The sequence below is a fragment of the Fringilla coelebs genome (genome assembly GCF_963513975.1).
Source record: "Fringilla coelebs genome assembly, contig: SCAFFOLD_38, whole genome shotgun sequence".
Classification (NCBI taxonomy): Eukaryota; Metazoa; Chordata; class Aves; order Passeriformes; family Fringillidae; genus Fringilla; species Fringilla coelebs.
Genome location: NW_028167583.1, coordinates 1365687 through 1378952, shown reverse-complemented (window position 1 = coordinate 1378952; position 13266 = coordinate 1365687). Strand labels below are relative to the sequence as shown.

The 13266-nt window shown below is 54.1% G+C and overlaps 1 long non-coding RNA gene across 1 annotated transcript in view; it reads right to left on the bottom strand.

Moving 5' to 3' along the window:
- LOC311165771 overlaps positions 1-12795 on the bottom strand; it is a 276507-nt gene extending 263712 nt beyond the window's left edge. Inside the window, exon 1 of the long non-coding RNA XR_014616959.1 lies at positions 12726-12795. This is a non-coding gene — a long non-coding RNA (uncharacterized lncRNA). The remainder of the gene's footprint in view (positions 1-12725) is intronic.
- Between the last annotated feature and the right edge of the window lie 471 nt (positions 12796-13266).

Below are 13266 nucleotides of genomic sequence, written 5' to 3'. Positions count from 1 at the left end.
GCAGGGCCAGTGGCTGGACATGGGGTGAGTGGGAGGGAGAAATAGGAGAGTTTTCCTTGGAGAAGCTGACTCAGATCCTACAGGCCTGTGCTGGGTGTGGGATTTTTTCCTTCTTTCCTTCCCAATGTAAGATGAGGCTTTTATCTGCATCATGATGGTGAGACCTGCAGCTTCCTTCCCAGAGCAAGCTAGGATGAGTCCTGATCTCCATGGAGCCTCTTGCCAAGCCAGCCAGACTCCCTGTGTGCAGGGCTCTGCTTTCAGCCCAGAGCTGCCATTGCACTGCTGGCCCTGAAGCTCTCTTACAGACAGAGACTTTGCAGAGTGGCTGTCTCTTCCTCCCAGCACAGAAAATGGCTTGTTTTTCAGGTGCCAGCACAAACTGCTGAAAACCCTCACCTCCCACGAGGCTTGGAGGGGTTCAGGTGCTCCCTGGACGTAGGGCACGCTCCCCTGGAAGCGGAGAAGGCAAGAGGGAATGTGTCTCACTTGCCCATTGTCAGTGTGGCCAGCAGGGCTGGAGCTCCCAGTGCCACTGGGGGCCCTCAGCATTGGCCACAGAGGGGCCTCCCATCCCTCCAGGCCATCCCAAAATGCTGCTGAAGCAGCTGCTTGTTGGAGAGGCCGTGCAGGACACATTGTGGGGCTGCCCAAGGACGCTGTGCAGCACCTGTGGAGGGCACTGCTCCCCTGGAACTCCTCAGGTGGTGCACAGGAAATTTTTGCAGGAGCTTTTGCTGTAGCACCTTGAGAAAGCAGCATTTTTTATCAGAGTGTTAAGGGAAGAGCCTCAGGAGTCAGATGAGCTGGGCTGGAGTCCTTCCCTCAGCTCCAAGAGCTTTCACTCTGAGTCTCCTCCTTGTCTAAAAGCAGGAACTTTTAAATCTTTTTAAAGGCAAGTTGTGTATCAGAGAGGATGTCTACTGCCAGGAGACATCCCAGTTCACTTTCATGTAATGTATTAATTAATGCATTGATCCGTGAGTATGGGAGAAGATTTTCCCCATGGTCCCTGCACTGGTCAGTGGCATGGATGCAGGATGAGGTGAGGGTGATTCTGGCAGTGTTTGGGGAATAGGCCCCTGCAGGTACAGCTGCACTTTGCTCCAAGATGCTCTTCTGCATCCATTTCCATGCTCAACACCTCAATCTCTGCTGTCTTCCATCCAGGCTTTCAGTATCCTGCCACTCTCAGGTGTGCTGCAGCCAGGACAGAGCCAGCAGGTCTCCTCCACCTTCTCTGGCCACCTCAGCAGCCCCTCCAATGTCAGGGAGCTGTGCCACGTGGAGGGAGGCCCCACCTCCGAGGTGCTGGTGAGCAGGGAGGCCTCAGGTGTCAGCTCCTCCCTGAGCCCCCGGGAGACCAACTGTGGCTCTCAGGCCCCTCTCAGAGAAAGGTGAGTGAGCCTTCCATGGGTTACTGCTCTGCCAGGGATTATTGTCCCTGCAGGGCTGCCCTGCTCCAAGGACTCTGAGCTCAGAGGTGCTGCTGAGCAAAGGCCAGAAGCAGCCCAGGGATGGCCACTCTGAGCTCCCTGGCTCCCAAGAGAGGAAGGACCTTCTTCTGCTGAGACAGAACATCTTCTTCTCTATTGGAGTGCTGAGCCCTCCTGGCTTAGCTGCTGCCTGCAGGGAGCTGGGCTCTGGGCTGGCCTTGGCACTTCCTCTAGAGGTGTCTTGAAGTCCATGGTGTTGAGTGGCATCTTCTTCATCATCTCCCTTCTTCACCAAAGCAGTGGGATTGTGGTATGGACAGGTGTGGGGCACAGACCAAACCTTGCTTTGGGTCCTGCTCCTGCCCCAGATGAAGTCCTTGCAGTGCTGATCTGCCAGGGTTCTCCTTGTGCTGGGACAGCACCCAGAAAAGCTCATGTCCTTTGGGCTCCCCTTCAGCTGCAGCAGTAGGCAAGCCCAGGAGAAGCTCAGCTCCAGCAGGGCAGCCCAGCTCAGGACACACAGGCAAAGCGTGGAGCTGGGAGTGGAGGCTGCTTAAAGCAAGCCTGTGCATCAGGACTTGTCCTGGCCAGGCTGGAGTTGGTTTCACAGGGAGGAGAGGGACGAGGCTGCTTCAAATGGTTTCCATGGCAGGCAGCCCTGGTTTGCTTGGTCCCAGCTGGGCTCCAGCAGGAAATCTGGCTGCAAAGAGCCTGTCTGGCAGGAGAGGAGTTCCTGCAGCCTTTGCTTTCTGACTGATAGGATTGTTCTCATTAAGGAGCAGGCTGTGAGTCGTTAAACCCAAAGATGACGGGCAGAGACTCTCTAACTAATTAAAGTCAGAGAGTGGTGTGTTTATTAACACCGGTGGGCGGCACCAGAGCCGTCCCTAACAGGCATGACCATGCTGCCCAAGGTTCTTGGCCCTCTCTTTATTTCCCAAGATCTTGCATACAATACATCTGCACAGCCCCAGCACCTCCCATCCCTGCTCTGTATTCAAATGAGGTCATTGGTCCTTCACACCTGTGCAATTCTTCCCTTGAATTGGGTCAATGGTCTCGAATTGGGTCCCTGGTGTTAAGGGATGAAGTCAGGAATGTCTTCATCAGGTCTCTGTGACCCTGTGGCAGGATCCAAGGTTCCCTGCTTAGTGATTAATTGACATCAAGCCCAGGTGCTAACCATTGTTCTCCAGGTTTCAATTTGTTCTTATAACAGTTCACCTGGGAAGGCAAGAGACAAAGGGCGTTTTCAGCATCAGCACAGAGAGCTGGTGGATCAGCCTTTGGCACTGGGCTGGAGGGCTCTGGCTGTGCCTTGAGAGGGAGCTTGCACAGCCAAGAGCTTATGATGGCAAAGCTCAGGTTTGGCTGGTTCTGGAGGTCCCCTTCCAGCAATGCCCTCACTTGGGATGTTCCCAACCTCTGTGGGCTGAGGAGAATTCACAGAAATGGCCTCAGGGTCAAGGAATGAAGTGCAGAGCCAGCCAGGACTGGTGAGCCCAAGTTTCTGCTGGGCACTCTCAGCCATGTTTTCTATTTTGTCTGCAGAAGGGAGCTGAAGCAGCCAGCTCAAAAGATTCAGGAGGAGGCAAAATGGTTAGAGGAGGAAGAGAGGCGGAAGGAGCAAGAGAGGTGGAAAAAGGAAAAGAAGGGAGTCTCTGAGGGGAAGAAACCTTCAAAACCAGAGAAGGGGAAGAACAAACCACCAAAGAAGAATGAAACCAAAATCCCAAAAAAGGAAACCAGATCTCCTGGGAAGGAAAAAGCCACAGAGAAGAACACCAAGGCCCCAGAGAAGACTGAGACCAAAGGAACAGAGAGGAAGGAAACCAAAATCCCAGGGAAGAAAACCAAAGCACCAGAAAAGAAGGAAGCCAAAGCCCCAAACAAGGGGGAAGCAAAAGCCCAAAAGAAGGGGAGGAACTGAAATTCCAGAGGACCCACCTGGGATGGAGAAGAGCTCATTATTCTTTATCCACACAGCTAATTTTAATCACTTTGACAGACCTCATGTGCAACTTTAGTTTGTTAAGAAATTCCTTAGCACTTACTCTATTTTTGGTTAATGAAATAGATTTTAGTTGTGCATCAAATCTCTAATATATCATTTACCTGTTTTCTTCACTGATTCTCATGGGACAAATCCCTTGTTGTTGCAGGTGCATTTGTTTCTCACCCTCAGAATAGATTGTTCACAAAGTCTCACTCTCAAAACAGCTTCACATGGGAACTTGTAACTGCTCAGCTGCTCTCAGAAGAGATGGCAGGCCAGCTATTAATAGAGCAGAGCAAGGCCTGATTTCATAAGGCCTTTCTTTTATCATTATTCTACCTGTCTATGGCTTCTCCCCCTTTTTGCTCATTTAAAAAAGGCTCCTATGCTCTGATGTTGAAACTGCTCACTCTTGTGAGGGTATTATCTCATCAAGGTTTCACTGGTTATCTATTAGATATGGGATAAGATAGATAAAAGAGCAATTACAATCAACAAAACTTAACAAATTCCATCAAGTCATTGACACAAGGATTTGCAGCATGTGAAAACAGAAGAATAATGTCCAATGTCTCTTAGGGAAATGGAAAGAAATGACCATTGTTTCCAATTAATTGAGAAGTGTGAGAAAGTGTATTAGCTGGAAATGTTGATCTTTGCCATCCCTGAATGTCCTGCTGGGAGCTGGAACAGGGAATAACTGAGGAAGGGCAGTAGGAGCACTGTACCATGAGGATGCCCTGAGGCTTTTGTTGGCAAATGGCCTCTGTCAGTTTCCAGACACAGCCATGTCTTGGCAGTCCTCCTCCTGCTCCTGCTCTGGCCACAGAGGCTGCAAGGTGATGAGGTTATTTCTCTTTTCACTGGGCTTCATTTTTTCAGAGCTGATCAGTGTCTGATGGAATGAACAGGTGACTGCTTTGAGCTGCTGATGATAAAACACAGGCACATCTTCTCCTGAAGGTAAAGAATCAATTGGGCTTCACTGTGGTACACTCAGTTGGGATTTAGAGGTGATGATCCAAATTTCTCATGTACATTTTGCATTTCTTGAAAGTTCTTAAGGTGTTCATTCCTCTTCTTTTTTGTTTTTTAAGAATGAGATGCATGTCTTTTGTTATGAGTATGAAGCAAATTCATTGTAAAATAAGACATGCAGTGGACAAGAACCTTACAGCAATTAGGAATAATTTGGATATAACAATCAGGAGTACTTCAAAACACAGACAAAACTAACAACATAGGTGGAATTAGGTAAATAGCAATCTCTGAAATAATGTGCCATCATCCCAGAGTCTGCAAACAGCTGATAAACCTCCATTCAGGGTGGAATTGGATAATTATTTCCAGATAATAATTCCCAAGCTCCCTTTAAAAATAGTCCAACTGTCATGTCTAGAGGGTCAGATTGCCCAGTCAAAGCAACTCAAATCTAGTTTTGGTGCAGAAGACATCTGGGTCTGTTGGCAAATTCCCGTCCAGGCAGAGCTGAGGCTTGGCCACCACCCAGGCTCTAAGTAGGAGAGAATTCCCTAAATGGAATTTAAAACAAGGCTCTTGAGAATGGCACTTAGGAGTGAAGGTCTGGGGGTGACAGACTAATGAACCATCCAAGAGCTTTCTCCTCCAAAATTCCCTCAGCACAGAGATGCTTTAAACCCAGCAAACTGTTGGAGTGGTTCTGTGATAATAATTGGGACTGCAGCTGATTCCTTAAGGAGATGGCACAACACCATCAGGTTAGATGAGGCTTCCCCCAGAGCTGAGATATCATTTCTTGGAACTGTGAAAAATCCTTAAAAATGATGAGACAGCACTGGGTCACAGCATGGAGGATTTTGGTGGGATTTTGGGCAGGTGGTTTGGTGTGTATCCAGAGTGACTTTGGGCAGATTTGGGGCCTGCTTTGGGCAGATTTGGGGCAGATCTGTTGCTGATGTTGGGTTTTTCTCCCCTTTGCCCAGCTGTGGGCAAAGCCCCCAAGCACATCCTGTTCCTGCCCCAGCTCCTGAGGAGCCCCAGGAGCTGATGCTCTCCATGCTCTGCCCCCAGGGCGATCTGGGGCAATCCCGGCATCCCGGGGATTCCGGGGATTCCAGGCGGCCTTTGGGCATTGGGGGATTGTGGGGCTTGGGGGGTGAGAGGGGTGAGGGGGCTTGGGGCTGGATTGTTTGGGGAAAGTATTGGGATTTGGGGGAAAATGTCTGAATTACTGAGGGTGAATTTCCGGGGTTTGATGGGGAATTTCTGGCTTTTTGGAGGGAAATTTCTGGATTTTTTGGGGGGTGAATTTCAGGATTTTCTAGGGGGGAATTTCTGAATTGGGGTGGAGAGTTCTGGATTTTTGGCGGAGTTCTGGTTTCTTTTGAGGGTGAATGTTGGGATTTTTGGAGCAAGGTTTCATGATTTTTTTTGTGGGGAGGGTGAATTTCTTGATTTTTGGGAACATTTCTGTAGTTTTTGGGAATATTTCTGGATAGGGAACAGGGTTTGTTTTAGATTTTTTGAGGAGGAATATGTCTAGATTTTCTGGGGAAAGTTCCTCATGTTTTGGAATGCTCCAGGATTTTTTGCAGGAACATTTCTGGATTTCTTTGGGAAATATTTCTGTTTGGGGGGAACATTTCTGGAGTTTTGGAGGAATGTTTCAGGATTTCTTTTGGAGAGCATTTCTGGACTTTTTTTGAGGAACTGTTATTCAACAAGGAACATTTCTTCATTTGGGGGGGAACATTCCTGGATTTTTTGGGGGGAACATTCCCGGGTGTTTTGGGGAACATTCCCGGGTGTCTGGGGAACATTCCCAGGTGTCTGGGGAGCATTCCCGGGTGTTTTGGGAAGCATTCCTGGGTGTCTGGGGAACGTTCCCAGGTGTCTGGGTCTCTACTGGCCCCGTTCCCATCCCAGGTTCCCGGGGTTCCAGGAGCTGCCCTTGTGCCGGGCGCTGCGACATCGCCTGGGTGCGGTTGGACACCGAGGTGCAGGCGGGCACCGCCCACGAGACCCTGTAGGGCTCCAGGATCACCCAGAGCAGCGCCAGGAAGATCTCCTTCGCCAAAAAGGGACCCACAACACCCCAAACTCCACCAAAACACCCCCAAACCCCACAAAAAGACGGCCTGAAATACCCTAAAATCCCAAAAACTCGAACTTTCCCCATCCTGAATCCCCCAATTCCCACACCAATCCCCCTTTTTTTTCCCAGCATTGTACCCAGGGTCTCTCTGGATACCTTGCACCTGGAGCTGCCTCAAATAAACCCCCAAATATCCCCAAATAACCCCAAACAAGCCCCATTGAGCCCCTCTAGCCCAGAGTGGGTTTGGGGTGGGTGGGGGACTGGGGGGGGGGGGGGGGTCTTGATCCCAAACTTTAGGGACTGGTGGGGTTCGACCCTAAGATTTGGGGTTTGGGGGTTTTTGACCCCCAGACTTTAGGATCAGCTGGAAACCCCAGATGTTTCAAAACCCAGATCTGCAGTCAGCGGGTTTTGACCCCAAAGTTTGGGATTTGGGGGGATTGACCCCAAGATTTTTGGGGGTTTAACCCAAAAGTTGGAGGATCAGGGGGATTTGACACCTCAGAGTTCGGGATCAGGGGGGCTTTGAACGCGAAGTTTGGGGATTGGGAGTTTGACCACAAACTTTGGGGATGAGGAGGGTTGAGCGCCCCAGATATTTCAAACTCCATGAGTTGGGGATTGAGAGTTTGAACCCCAAAGTTTGGTTTCTGGGGGCATTTGACACCTTAAGATTTGGGATTTGGGGGTGTTTGGCCCCAGACTTTAGGAATTGGGGATGTTGGACACTTCAAATGTTTCAAACCCCAGGATTTGGGGGGTTTGACCCCAGGATTTGGGGTCAGGCTTGGGATGGGAGCCATTCCCTGGAAACAGCGGCGGGGTCGGGATTGGAAACAGGAATAGGAACGGGATCAGGATTGGGAACGGGATCAGGAATGGGATCGAGGAGAGACCCTGATGCAGTCCCGGACCCAATACCAAGGAGAGACCCCACCCCAGTCCCACAGTGGACCCATCCCCACAATCCCGGACCCATCCCCACAATCCCGGACCCCTCCCCAGTCCCAGCCCATCCCTAGCCACTGATTGGACCCTCCCTCAATCCCATTCTTCCCCAGTCCGGACCAGAGCCATCCCCAGAGCCTCCCCCATTCCCGGCCTGGACCCTTTAATCCCTTTTTGGGGCGGCTCCTGCCGCTTCCTGCCCATTCCTGGGGGTTCCAAAGGGCCCCAGGGACCCTCCCCATTTTGGGGGTGTTGGGGTGGCCCCAGGGCCGCCCCGAGGGCTGAGGGGGAATCAAAAGCCCCAGACCCAAGGGGCTCCTGGGGCTGCCCAGTTCCTCCCGTTCCCACCCCAAAAAAGATCCTGGCCAATCAGAGCACGTGGCACTGATGATGATCCAATTGCTGGGCAGAGAGTCGGTGCTCTGGCCCCGCCCAGCGACCTTCAGCAAATCAGCGCCCGGCTCTGCTCTGACTCATCAGCTGGCGGAGAGAACCCAGCCCCTCTCAGAATGCTAGCCATTCAGAGACTGCGTGGAGCCATTTCCAGCCAATCAGAGTGCTTGTCACTGATGACTCATCAGTGTCCAGGAGCAGAATTTGGGGAGGGGGGAGGTGGCCCTGGGGATGGGGATGGGGCGTACGGGGGCAGCTGGGGCCGTGCTGGTGGCTCTGGGGGTGCTAGGAGCCCACCCGGCCGCGGGGGGAGCAGGGAGCGTGGTGAGAAGGGGGGCGGGGGCCCCAAATTCAACCAAAGGGGGGTCGGGACCCCAAAGGGAGCAGGGGTGCTTGGAACCCCTAAAACCAAGCACGGAGGAGGGGATTAGGGATTGGGGGAACGACGGGGAAGGGGCGGGAGAGCAGGAAGGAGGGGGATGTACTAAACACAAAGCCAAACACGACTTTAATTTCTCATTCATTTTATCCAAACAATTAAACTTTATTAATATCCTAAAGTACTCTAAAAATATTAAAATTATTTTAATTTAACTGTGGGTGAGTGGTCTTATTTGGATATTGGTTTTCGGATTGTTTGGGTTAGATTATTCAAAAAATTGGAGTTTTAAGGAATTCATTCAGATGAGAAGGCAGCACTCTGCAAACAGAATTGACTGAAAATGAACAGGACAGAAATCAGTAACTCTCAAAGTTTTATGTGCTATCAAATACATCCCACCCAGCCAGCCCCACACAATCCCCATCCCACCGCTCCAAACTGGGATCCCACTTCTCCCAATCCCCTCCCAACCCCATCTCACCCTGGCAGCTGTGGAATGGAGTGAGTTTGGCCTGGGATTGAGAATTTTTGCGGAGGGAACAAGCAATTTGAGCTGCTATGGCACCTTGATGGGCTAAAATTCAGTTGTTTACAGTGGGATTTGAGGGGTTTTGAGGTGACAGATCCATCCCTCTTGGCTTTTGGAGTGCAAAGAGATGGAGTGGACGGTCCAAAATCCTCCCAGAACCCACAAATCCTCCAGAATTGCTACAGCTGAGTTCATGGTGTCCAGGGAGGCGGCAGCTGCTGGTGCTGGGGACAAACAAGACAGTGCTGGGTGTCAGAAAGCTCCAGAGTCGATTTCTGAACCCCGAATGACAGGGCAAAGGCAGGGCCATGGGGTTTTTATAGGGTATCCCAGGGGTGGAGTTGGGGTTTGGGTCAGGGGAGAAGATCTTAGAAACGCACGAAGGGTGAGATCAAATTCCTGCCTCTTAGCAACAGGGGCACTCCACACAGAATGTGTTCCCAAATCCTAAATTCCCTCTAAAACACCTGTGAAATGATGGGATGTTAGACATTTTTGATCAAATTCCTTCATTTAACCCTGTTTTGGCAGATTTTAAGGGATGAAGATGAGGCACAAGAAAATTAAGGCCAAACCAAAAGGAGAAGCAGGCAGGTGTGTTCCCAACATGGATCACAGGGAATGTGGGGCATCAGGGCTGTGGCCAACGTGAGGCCTCCAGTGGGGGATGGAGCTGGAGAAGGCACGAAGCTCTTCCTGCACTCGGGGCACTCGCAGGGCTTCCCTCACCGGTGCCTCCGTTGGTGTCGGGTCAAGGTAGAGCTGCTGGAGAAGCTCTTCCCACACTGGGGACACTCGTAGGGCCTCTCCCCAGTGTGGATGCGCCGGTGCCTAACGAGGTTGGAGTTGTCCCTGAATCCCTTCCCACAGTCGGGGCATTGGAAGGGCCTCTCCTCTGTGTGAATCTGATAGTGCCTGAGGAGATCTGTGCTGGTCTTAAACCCCTTCCTGCATTTATCACACTCGTAGGGCCTCTCCCCAGTGTGGATCTTTTGGTGCTGGGTCAGGGTGGAGCTGTGGCTGAAGCTCTTCCCACACTCCTCACAATCATAGGGCCTCTCCCCAGTGTGGATGCGCCGGTGAGTGACAAGATGGGAGTTCTGCCTGAAGCCCTGCCCGCAGTCAGGGCAGCGGAAGGGCCTCTCCTCTGTGTGCGTGCGCTGGTGCAGCAGGAGATTGGAGCTGGTCTTAAACCTCTTCCTGCACTGATCACACTGGTAGGGCCGTTCCCCAGTGTGGGTCCTCTGGTGCACGATCAGCTCGGAGCTCCACCTGAAGTTCTTTCCACACTCCAAGCACGTGTGGCGCTTCTCTCCATCACAGAGCTGCTCATGGAGCACCAGCTCCGAGCTCTGGCTCGATCTCCAGCCGCCTTCCCAGCCCAGGCTGGGTCTTTCCCCCTCAGATCCCCGTGATCTGCGTTTGCAGCCCCTCCTCGTGCGGGATCTCCGGGGCTTTTCCTCCCTGTTGGGTTCCTGCACCATGGAGCCGCTCAAAACGGCCTCTTCCTCCAGGTTCTGCTGCAGGGATTTGTCCTCCCAGCTCTCCATGCTCAGCTCCTGCTCTGGAGGAGGACAAGGACAGGATGGTATTTGCCTCCGTGCCACAGGCAAGGGGAAGAAGATCCTCCCAGGGCTGTCCTGCAGCCAGGGGCCGTGCTGGGCTGGGGGATGGAGCAGCACAGAGGGGAACGGGGCACTGACTTCTTCCTAACCTGCATCAGTGTCCCAGGGCATCTTCCTCTTCCTCGCAGCCTCCCAGGATTTGGCAATGGGAAATCCTGGTTTAGGAAAAACAAGGGATGGGCATGTTGAGTTTGAAGGTCCTTCTGCCCAAGTCCATCTCTACAAGTCACCGGCCATCTGAGCTCCAGAAAAACCTCCCAAACACCAAGATTCCGCCCTGAAAAAGCCTCCCAGGAGTTGCCCATCCCTGGTCCCTCCCCTCTGGTGTTTGGGGGTTCTCCCCTGTCCTAGCTGCTGGCAGTCACCCTTGGATTGGGGGTCCCCCTTCTCCTCGTTGCCTGCCCTCCCCAGGCTGCTGGCAGTCCCAGCAATCCCAAAAGCTCCCCCCATTTCGGGATGCCAGGGATGTTTGGGCTCCCAGGGTCCCTTCTCCCCTCATTCCCTGCTCTGGGCTGCTGGGGCTCCAAGGAGTCCCCCCTGCCCCTCTCCAGGCTCTTGAGGGTCCCGCCCATGGCGGCGCTCCCCCCTCTCTGAGCTCCCCACTTTGGGCTCCTGGGGGACACAGGGCTCTGCTCCTCCAGGCTACCTCTGTCGGCAGCCACCACCGGCACCCCCAGTGTCCCCCCAAGGGGCCTTTTCCGCTCAGCCTTGGACTGCTCCATTCTGCAAACATCCCCCCAAAAACCCAACTGGGAGTGACTGGGAACATGCTGGGGGTGATTGGAAACAACTGGGCTAATACTGGGATCAACTGGGATCATCACTGAGTGCCACTACACTGAGGCTGACTGGGAGTGCTTGGGAACAAATGGGATCAGACTGGAAGGAACTGGGAGTGACTGGGAATATGCTGGAGGGAACTGGGCTACACTGGGAGATACTGGGAGGGACTGGAACAAAAGGGAGGGTGAAAGAGAGCAACTGGAACCATGTGGAGCACAACTGGTTCATACTGTCAGGGACTGGGAGCACACTGGGCTCATCTTTGGATCATACTGGGAGGGACTGGACTAATACTGGGGGAATCTGAGAGTGACTGGGAACACACCCTGCACATCATCCCCCATACTGGGCATGACTGGGAGCAACTGGGAGCACGCTGGGAGCAAATTGCATCATACTGGGAGTGACTGGGTTGATCTAGGAAGCAATTGGAACCATGCTGAAGGCAGCTGGGACCATACTGGGAGAGACTGGAAGCAACTGGGATTATACTGGGACCACACTGGGAGAGGCTGACATGTGACTGGGATCAAACTGGAGCTTACTGGGATCATACTGGGATTGAAAGGGAGCGACTGGGATCACACTGGGGGCTACTAGCATCAGACTGGGAGTTACTGGGATTAGACTGGGAGTGGATACAATCAGACTGGGATCAAAGTGGGTGTGATTGCACCCTGACTGGGAATTACTGGGAGCTAGCAGGCCCAGGCTGGGAACCAACTGGGGTCATAATTAGAGGAACTGGGAGCAACTGGGAGAAAACTGGGGGCAAGTGAACCACCCTGAGGTAACTGGGAGTGCCTGGCAATGACTACCAGAATGATCAGGGGAACTGGGATATCCTGGAAGTGTCTGAGACCATATGGGTGGTGAGTAGGACCAAAATGGGAGCAACAGGGAATGTGTTCAGGAAACTGGGAACAGGCTGGGGACAAGTGGGAGTGACTGGGGACCTGCTGGGAGAGACTGGGAGCGACAGGGATCCTGCAGAGAGTGAGTGGAAGTGACCAGGCTCATACTGGGAGTGACTGGGCTCATACTGGGAGCAGCCACTGCTGGCACTGGCACCCCTGAGCCCCTTTCCCGGCCATCCCACCCCTCCAGCCCCCAGAACCCCCCACTGCCGGGGTCCCAGCAATCCCAGGGGTCCCCCCCTCTCGGGGTCCCCACTTTGCCCTTCTGGGGCTCTCCTCTCTCTGGGCTCCTGCTCAGGGAAGCTGCGGCTCTCCCGGGGCTCCCCAAACCCGGTGTCCCCCCGCCGGTGCCGCCGCTCCTGCCCGGTCCCCACGGGGCCCCGGCAGAGCTCGGAGGGCCCGGCCGGGAAGCCCAACCCCCACCGCGGGGGGACCCGCATCCCCCCGCCCCCTGCTGGGGCTCTGCTGCCACCCACACCGGGACCCCCAAAAACACCTCCCGGGGACCCCCCGATGTCCCCCCGAGGGCCATCTGCGGCTCGGCTTTGCAGCCCTGCCAGCTCCAAACATCTCCCCCAGAAAACCCCAAGCCCAGGCACCCCCGGGATATTTGGGGCGAGCTCCCCCTCCCCGGCACCTGCGGGATGGGGGGCGATGCTCCCGGGGTGCTGCGAGTTCAGGCAGCGCCGGAGCCACGTGGTTCCCCGTCCCGTCCTCCCGCTGCTTCCTGCTGCCGCTCCGCCTCTTCCTCCCCCCCCCCTCCCCCTCCTCCCCCTCCCCCTCCTCCCCCTCCCCCTCCTCCTCCTCCTCCTCCTCCTCCTCCTCCTCCTCCTCCTCCTCCTCCTCCTCCCCCGCTGCCGGAGCCCTCGCAGCCCGCGGGAGGGGCGGGGATGGAGCCGGGACGGGTCGGAACGCAGAGAGGGCTGGGGGGGATGCCAGGAGTGGGAGTGACTGGGCTGTACTGGGATCATACTGGGAGCAGCTCCTGGCTGACTGAGTCCTACTGGGATCATACTGGGATCGCACTGGGAGCGAGGAGAAGCAGCGCGATGGCTCCAGTGCTGGGGCTCTGGGCGCTCCTGGGGCCCTGAGGGGGGCGGCGAGAGGTGAGGGGGGACCCCCGGCACCGGGACTCTATGATCACCCATCCCGGAGCACCGGGGGGCCCCTGAACCCCC